The sequence below is a fragment of the Taudactylus pleione genome, unplaced genomic scaffold, assembly GCF_031769625.1.
Source record: "Taudactylus pleione unplaced genomic scaffold, aTauple2 ptg000061l, whole genome shotgun sequence".
In the NCBI taxonomy this organism is placed as follows: domain Eukaryota; kingdom Metazoa; phylum Chordata; class Amphibia; order Anura; family Myobatrachidae; genus Taudactylus; species Taudactylus pleione.
The window spans coordinates 19,186,275-19,195,484 of record NW_028284463.1 but is presented as its reverse complement, the minus strand read 5'-3'; positions in this window follow the sequence as shown (position 1 = coordinate 19,195,484).

The window sequence follows — 9,210 nt, the reverse complement described above, 5'->3', positions numbered from 1 at the left end:
GTTATCAGCGGGCGCCCGGCTCCCTCTTTCCCCCCGGCAGTAGCTGGAGGACGGAGCTCACTCCTGACCTCCGGCTTCCGGGTCCCGCAGTGCACTATGGGAGTGAGGTCATGACGTCACTCCCATAGTTCCGAGGAGCGGGCGCCGGGGACGTATGGCAGCAGGCACTGGAGCAGAGCACTGGGCGCTCGCTGGTAACACAATCTCAGCAGGCTCCCGGCAAATAGGGGGTGCGATTGGGCGGACTCAGAAGCGCCCTCTAGTGGTCGGCGCCCCTAGGTAGCTGCCTCAGCTGCCTAGTGGAAGCGCTGACCCGGAGCATACTACTTCAAGCCTGCAACACTGCTGGGAACCGACTGCCGGCAGCGTAGCGGACATGATCTAGTACACTGCCAGGTGAAAACGCAGGATTTTGAGTGGGGCGTTAGAGAAATAGAAGGAGGCAGGGAGAGATGAAGAGGGAGATAGAAAGATAGAGAGGGGGGAAGAAAGGGAGAGAGAAAGGGAGGTAGTGAGATGTAGAACATTTATAGAACATTTATTAATGATCGCAATTGCAATGCAATCCGAGCATGACGTTACTGCCCATGATTGCATTGCAATATTTCATCATAGCTCCCGGATGTATTAGGGGGGACACGGGCTCCCTGCGATGTGTCCGGAGAGCTACGGGGCTGCTGCACACACACAGCTGCCATTGCCGGTGAGGGTTACAGAGGAACCCTACGCCAGCTAATCATGCGTAGTTTAGCTCATAGGCGGTGGCCAATAATTTTGGTAATTTTGGCAGCATTGCATCCCCCATAGAAACCTATGGGGGAGGCCGCTGCCCGTGGGAATGGAGGGATCGCAACAGGTATTGGAGATAACTGCTGTGCTCCCTCCTTAATACATCCAGGGGAAACTTAAAATTTCTGATTAACCCCCGAAATGGGTGTTTTCGTGGGTTAAACCTCAAATATATAATCATAAATGGGCCCCATAGCGAGGAAGGGACGACAGCAAAATAGAGGGAGAGAGAGAGAGAATATGAGGGAGGGGGAGAGAGGGGACAGAGGGCCTGATTCAGACCCGGTCGCAAGCGCTGAGCGCTCGCAACCAGGTCGATGGTGGCCCAGAGCGCATGCGCATGACAGAGCCGGCTCCGTCGTGCGCATTCGCAAGACCAGGATAGCGACGGGCAATCTGTCGCTCCGAGTCTCGGACCAAAGGGGGCGTGCTGTCGATGTTGAGTGACAGCACGCCCCCTTTGGGGGGCGGGCCGTGGGGGTGACTGCCTAGACGGAGGCGTTCCCATGAGAACGCCTCCGTTTGGGGGCGGCCCCACTGACATCACAAGTGATGTCAGTGGGAGAGCTTTCGGCTCTGTTTGAGCCGAAAGCTCTCTGGGGCTTGCGGCCACGAGACCCTACCACAAGGGTCTTGTCACAAGCCCGATGGCCGCGATGGTGTTGACCATCGCGACCATCATCCTGGCTGCTCACATTAGCTGAGGGTGCCAACCCACAGCAGTGCGAGCGGTCAGGAGGCTGCTCCATAAAAAAAAAAAAAGACATCCTGATTCAGAGCGAGCGTCCGGCTGGCCAGAGTATGTATGCGGCAATGTGGGGGCCCCTGGACAACCAACCCGCTTATAATCCGCCCTTGCCCACCAAGGGCAGCACTTGGCTCCTGACACAGCGAGGGAGCCAACACTGCACACAGAGTGGTCTCCGGGGGCAGTCCGCATCTCCGGGACCCCTGCAGTGACTAAAACAGGGGTTCGGTCCGTGAGGCCATGCCCCCTGCCGGGGAGGCCACACCCCTGCCAGCGAGGCCACGCTCCCTTTTTCGCCACACGCGCTGCAGCCTTCCCCGCACGGAGTGTCACAGCGGGGAGGGTCGCCACTGAATGTGTGTTTTATTTAGTGACTAATAAGTGGTTCATTTGCACAGTTTCAGGTTTCTCAGGTCTCTACTCACAGCTGCCACATAACTGAATATGAATAACTGTTTTGCCTATAATTGTAATATGTAATTGTCATTTTTTAAGCATTAATTACAGTTTGTCTGCTTAGCAGCGTTCCTGGAAGTATGTGTAATTATATATATGACATATATGGTAACAAGGCAAAGGGGGGTATGTAATGGGTTGTAAATTTCAGCGTGTGTAAATTAATTGGAAATCTCGGCGAGCTTACGGCCAGAAGTAGTCGCCAGATGTCATAGAAGGTATGAACATTGAAGGAGTATCTCAGCGATTCGCAACAGGTAAGAAGGAACAAACTCGCCAGAAAATGTCTCTGGTCGGAGAGATGACTACATGCGTTCTGAGGTATCTGTCATAATAAAGAGTCACATTATATATACCGTATATTTTACAGTCACTAATTAATACTCAATTAAAGGCCCCCAAAATTAAGAAAACTATTGATAATACTGATATAAAATGTTTTATTATTGGGGAAATGTTTACAAATAATAACATTTAAAATGATGCAGACAATAATATTTTCATACTAATTAAGTCCATATAATTAATTAATGCACCAATTATATTACAAGCTTGTGGCTACTACAAGTGCCAGTATGGATGTACTTCTATCATCAATTAATATGGCCTTAATGAACATAAAAGATGTTACCGTCTTCATCATTTAAAATGTTCTTATTTTTTTTTTTTATAATTATCGCACCTATAATTAATTAATTAAGTAATTATGGCCCATCAAGATATTTATTCTCTTTGTGGCAGCATAATTGAGTATTAAGTAGGGGCAAAGTAATACATAGGTTTAATATGGCTCTTTCTTAAGTTATGCCCGGGCAGACAGCATAACATGCAATTTGAGCGATCGCGCAAGCCAGACGGACCTTTTTTATTCTGCGTGTCTCTCTGGTGATTTTTCAGCAAGTTCATAGGATGCAGGCTAAAACATTTCATTCTTGTTTGTTTACCATCGATGGTTAATGCCCATCCCTAGACTGCTATCTGCAGTGTGAGCTGAGGGCCTGATTCAGACCCGCTCGCGAGCGCTGAGTCCATCGCGACCATCATTTTGCCCGCTCGCTATAGCTGTGGCACAGCTATGCGAGCGGCCAGGAGGCCGCTCCAAAAAGGAGCAGGGACGGCCCTGATTCAGAGCGAGCGCTCTGTCAGAGCGTCCGGCTCTGAATCAGGGCCTGAAATTGAATGGCTAAAACTAGGTACACGCCTCAGCAATGTACCAGCGATATGATGACCGACTGTTACATTTTCTGTAAGTTCAAAAACTGCTGTACAGCAAATGATCGTTCACATAGCGTCCTTGCCAACTCTTCCAGAAGCTCCAGAATTTGGGAGGACTCTCCCGGTCTCCTGACAGAATTGCCTGTTGAAAGTGGAGCATGTTACTGTGCAGACTCCCTGCTACTGCTCCTCCAGGGAGGCTTCATTCCCTTCATCAAGATGGCCACTGCGTAAGAGCGATGCAGTGGTACACTGCTGTGAACCACTCAGGGCCGGATTTACCGCTACCCATCCTAGGTGTCCGCCTAGGGCCCGGCAGGTCCCAAGGGGCCCGTGGCTGGGCTTCCCTGAAACCTGGTCCTGGAGAAGTACCTGCTGCCTGCGCGGTATGTTTTGGATATCAGCAGCAGCACGGGGGAGGAGGAGGAGTTACAGGCCAGGCCGGCTCTATCATTAGGCAGGGTATAGAGCGCCGGTGAGTCACGTGTTACTGCTGTCTATCCCCTCTCCCTGCGCTATCAGGAGGCACTGCTCTGTAATGCGATGTGACGTCATCACGACATATCGCAATTTTACACTGACGGAGGAAGAACCACTCTAGGAGCCATGGAGGTCAGCGGCACTAATACAAACGTCCCCGGCAGGTAAGTTTGGCGGAGAGGGGAGAAAGGTGCTGCGCGGGGATGGGAAGGGGTCTGAGCTGTGAGGGGAGGGTATCAGTGCTGAGAAAGGAGTGGGGGGTCTCTACTAAAGTGGTCTGTGATGTGAGGGCAGAAGAACCTGTGTTGTCAGTGGAGGTGGGATCTGTGGGGAGTGGGGAGTCTGTGCTGAGAGGATCTGTGCTGAGAGGGTAGGGGAGTCTGTGCTGAGAGGTTAGGGGGGTCTGTGGTGAGGGGGGTCTGTGCTGAGTGGTGAGGGGGGTCTGTGCTGAGTGGTGAGGGGGGTCTGTGGTGAGGAGGGATTTGTGGTGAGTGGGGATTTGTCCTGAGTGGTGAGGGGGGTCTGTGCTGAGTGGTGAGGGGGGTCTGTGCTGAAGGGAGAGGGTCTGTTCTGTGAGGAGAGAGGGGTTCTGTGCTTTGGGAAAAAAGGGTCTGTGCTGAGAGGGGAGTGGGTCTGTGCTGTGAGTGAAAGGGGGTCTGCTGTGAGGAGAGAGGGATACTGTGCTGAGAATGGGTCTGTGTTGTGATGGGAGAAGGGTTCTGTGAGGGGAGGGTGGTCTGTGTTGTGAGAGGATAGGGATCTGTGCTGTATGGGGTCTGTGCTGTGAGGAGAGAGGGTCTGTGCTTAAAGGTTGAGAGTTGTCTGTGCTTTGAGTGGTGCAGAGAGGGGTTCTGTGATGTCAGATAGACAGTGAAGGGGCAGTAAGTGGTGCTGTGAGAGGGCAGGGCAGTATATGGTGCTGTAGTAAGATGGGCAGTAACTGGGTCAGTGTGTGTGCTATAGAGGGGCAATGAGTGAGCTGGGATGGAGGTCAGTGTGCTGAGTGAGTGATTGCTGTGAGAGGGCAGTGGGTCAGTGTGATATGGAATGGACTGGCAGTGAGAGCTAATTGAGGGAGCAATCTACGGGGTCAAACTTGGAAAAGCTTAGCAATAGCTAGTGAAGATCAAGTGTATTGTAAATGCATAGGGGTGTATTACTAAAGTGAGAGTTTTTAGAAGTGGAGATGTTGCCCACCAATTAGATTCTAGGTGTTATCTTCTAGAAGGTGCTAGTTAAATGTTAAGTAGAATCTGATTGGTTGCTATGGGCAATATCTCCACTTCTAAAAAAATCGCACTTTAGTAAATATAACCCATAGCCGACATTTCTAGGCCACAGTGGACCTTTTCTTCTGGGTGCTGTACAGCGGCATGAATTACTGTAGCAATGAAAATATAGTGCTATGGATTTTTTGAGGTTGGGCCCAAAACCGGTATCTTGCCTAGGGCCCCATGAGGTCTAAATCCGGCTCTGGAACCACTTAGCTCCAGTGAGACCCGGTACACATCCAGCATACACTCACCGGCTGCTGAACTATATGGCTCCCCGCTTTGCACAAGCTCCGCTCCATCCTGACCAGAGTATGTATAACAGTGAGTACAGTTGTACACTGGGTAAGATCTATAAACCACTCTACTGCGTAAGCAACTGGGCTGTTCATAGTTTTGAGGCATCCACTTGTGTGTACAAGAACTCTGCTAAATCCATAGGTCTGTACACTCCCCGATGAATGGCCGCGCAGAGTGGGACATAATACCAACCAACATTCCCAGCAGCCTGGACAAAGCTCCTAGCTGTCAGGAGAACGGGGAATGTCTCTGGAATTGTGTTGCCTAAATCGGGCCAGTTAGAATGTATGGCTTTTAACAGATTTCAGCACTTTAATAGTTGAATTTTAATTAACGTCAGACATTCAGGTACATGTATTTGTGCACATCCTCTTAGCTTGATTGCTGCCCGAAGTCTCTGGCTGAGTAGTGAAACACATGGCACCAGGGGTGTATCTACAATGAGTGCAGAGTGTGACTAGACACCAGCTCCTGGGTCAAGGGAGACCCATGTTGCACACCCAGCACCCTAGAATCAGGTTCGATCGGACTGGTACTGGAGATATGGCACATCTACAGGATTCATTTGTATTCCCTGTGCATGTGTCAGAGCCATTTTTCCAGGTCTAGGTGGCCCACACAAAAACTTGCAAACTGCGCCCCCTCCTCATTTGTTAAAATGTCTCTGCAAGGCACTGCATCATGATGGCAGGAGCGTAATTGAGGGGTGTGCGAGCAGTGCCGTCACACAAGGCCAGGGAGGTGGCACTGTCACTGCTCAACAGCCTCTGCATCTGGCTAACACGGTGGTGGGAATGGCACACTGCAGCATCCTTTGGAACCCAATCTGTGCAGGATGCTCCGAGCAGTACCATGCTGGTGACCCCGCCCCCTCGATGTGATGTCACCCGCTGCATGATGGATGTAGTATAACTATAGACACAGCAGTTCACACACCTGCTTTGGAGCCCATTAGTTGAGGGGCTCGGTGCCAGAGGGAAAAAAAATGTGCCTTAAAATACAGAGTACAGACATATTTATAAAGAACTTATCCAGGCAATTATATGACTTGAAAAGTAATGACTGCAAGTTACAATTAGGGCTCTGCTTGAGGATGGAGAAGACATCAAACCCTGTATGAGTTTATAAAAGTGCCTAAACGGCTCCATTGCTATTTTGCTACAAGACATAGGGCCTGATTCAGAGCCGGACGGTCTGACCAGAGCGCTCGCTCTGAATCAGGGCCCTCCTCCATGAAAATGGAGCGGCCTCCTGGCCGCTCGCATAGCTGTGGGTGACCACCCACAGCATATGTTAGCGGCCAAAAAGATAGTAGCGATGGTCTTGACCATCGCGACCATCGGACTTGTGACGGAGACCCTGCGGTAGGGTCTCCCTGCCACAAGCCCTGGAGTGATTTTGGCTCTATCAGAGCCAAAATCACTCCCACTGACATCACTAGTGATGTCAGTGGGGCCGGCTTCAGACGGTAGGCGTTCCCATGAGAACGCCTCCGTCTGGCAGGCTCGCCCCCGGCACGCCCACCAAAGGGGGCATGCTGTCAATCAACATCGACAGCACGCCCCCTTTGGTGCGAGACCCGGAGCGATGGGAAGCCCGTCCACTTGGGGAGCTCCCTCCGTCGTGCGCATGCGCAGTGGGGAACATCGACCCACTTGCGAGCGTACTGCCGCTCGCGAGTGGGTCTGAATGACCCCCATAGACAGCTAGTTACAGCCCTGACAGCAGCCATTGACTGCATAGTATTAGCAGCTACAGTAAGCAGCACAAGGCGAGGCTGCTTGTAAACGGGGCTAAATTGTTGCTATTGCCCCACAAACGTCTAGTTATGGTCCTGAATGCTGGGACTGAGAGTTACTGGGGCTGAGAGCTCTGACAGTGACAGCAATCTGCTTAGCCACAGATAAAACAACCTCTGAGTCTCAAATTGCACAAAAAAAAATAAAATTGTGGCCCTAGACCTGCCATATGTATGTGAAAGAGTTATTTTTCAAAAATCAATATACTGTACGAAACATCTTAATACTGTAGGTTGGGGTAGAAAAAAAAATACGCTTTGCAATATTTGTCTTCACTGAGATTCTACTTTAAGTTTTATTTAGTTGTGGAAATGTTTACAAAAATGTTGTCCTTTGTAACATTGTAAATGCCTAAAAATTTCCAAATGTAAAAAAATATAATTTTTATATTGGATACATTTGAATTTTAGATTTCAATCATCCTGTAATATTTTTCACAGTAATTGACTGCATAAAACATCTGCTTGTAGTTTACATTTCATATAAGTACATACATGTGTGCATACATATATTTTTTCCATTATTAAAAATTGATGACTGACTAATCTGACCCTACAGCAGTAAAACTGTTTATCTTTTCCCATTGCTAATATCAACATGGAAACATAAAGCCTTCAGTGTTTGCTCTCTACTCTGTAACACAGCTTGCTATCATTTCCTTTGTTAAGACTTATTGACTTTGATTTTTTCCAGAATAGAAAGTTTAGTATATTATTATTTTATTTTCATATGCTTATTATTATATATAGTAATAAAGCTGAATTTTCTTGAGGTAGATGACATATCCCAAACAGAGTGGAAGGTAGTTGCTACTCCAGTTCAATGCACAAATACCCCTTCACCCTACACAGAGACCTCCCCCAGCATAAATGCCCCATCACTGCACAGCGACCTTCCCCAGCACAAATACCCCTTCACTGCACAGAGACCTCCCCCAGCATAAATACCCCATCACTGCACAGAGACCTTTCCCAGCACAAATATCCCTTCACCCTGCACAGAGACCTCCCCCAGCACAAATGCCCCTACACCCTGCACAGAGACCGCCCCCAGCACAAATACCCCTTCACTGCACAGAGACCTCCCCCAGCATAAATGCCCCTTCACTCTGCACAGAGACCTTCCCCAGCACAAATACCCCTTCACTCTGCACAGAAATCTCCCCCAGCACAAATACTCCTTTAACCCTGCAGAGACCTCACTCAGCACAAATACTCCTTCACCCTACACAGAAATCTCCCCCAGCACAAATACTCCTTCACTCTGCACAGAGACATTCCCCAGCACAAATACCCCTTCACCCTGCACAGAGATCTCCCCCAGCACAAATACTCCTTCACCCTACACAGAAATCTCCCCCACCTCATTCAGCACAAATACCCCATCACTCTGCTCAGAGACCACATTCAGCACATATACCCCTTCACCTTGCACAGAGACCTCCTTCAGCACAAATACCCCATCACTCTGTACAAATTCAACTTCCATCGCCCTCATTGTAAAAGAAAACCCTTTCACAGAATCCTTGTCCCTTTCTATCCACCTCCTCTTATATTTTCCTAATTTCTCAAATGACATTGCAGCTTTCTCTGGGCAATGCGCCATATGCAGCATTTGTAGGGTGGGTTTGATATGTGATAGATTTATCCAGGTAAAAGTCTCCAAATATTAGAAACACAGTGGGGGCCACCCAACATGTTCCGTGTAACCAAGCTTCATCAGATGTGTCACACTTTAGATCCATTCTATCAAGCTGTGATTCTTATGGCGATATAGGAGAGAAATTTTGGAGCTGCCTCCAGATGTGGAGGTGGAGTCAGATAAGCCTATATTGTTTTATTTCTCTTGTGATGGTATTTTATTTGGGGGCTCTACCCTTTTGGAAAGAGAATTCTATTGTTTAATGGTATTGCAGCACAGTGCGTGTATATGTTTATTGTAGATTGTAATCCCGGTGACCAGCCTTACTGGATACCTGGATTTGGAAGATTGGAAAGTGTTATCAGATAAACCTATTTTCCTGTATTAAATGTACGCAGTAATTTGGCACCTTATTGAGCCGTTAAGAGGCCATACATACTGCATTATAAGCGCCCTCTTGTGTTGTTTTTAGGAATTGTTCACCAATGAATGCGGCTGAGCCCTGGGCGCC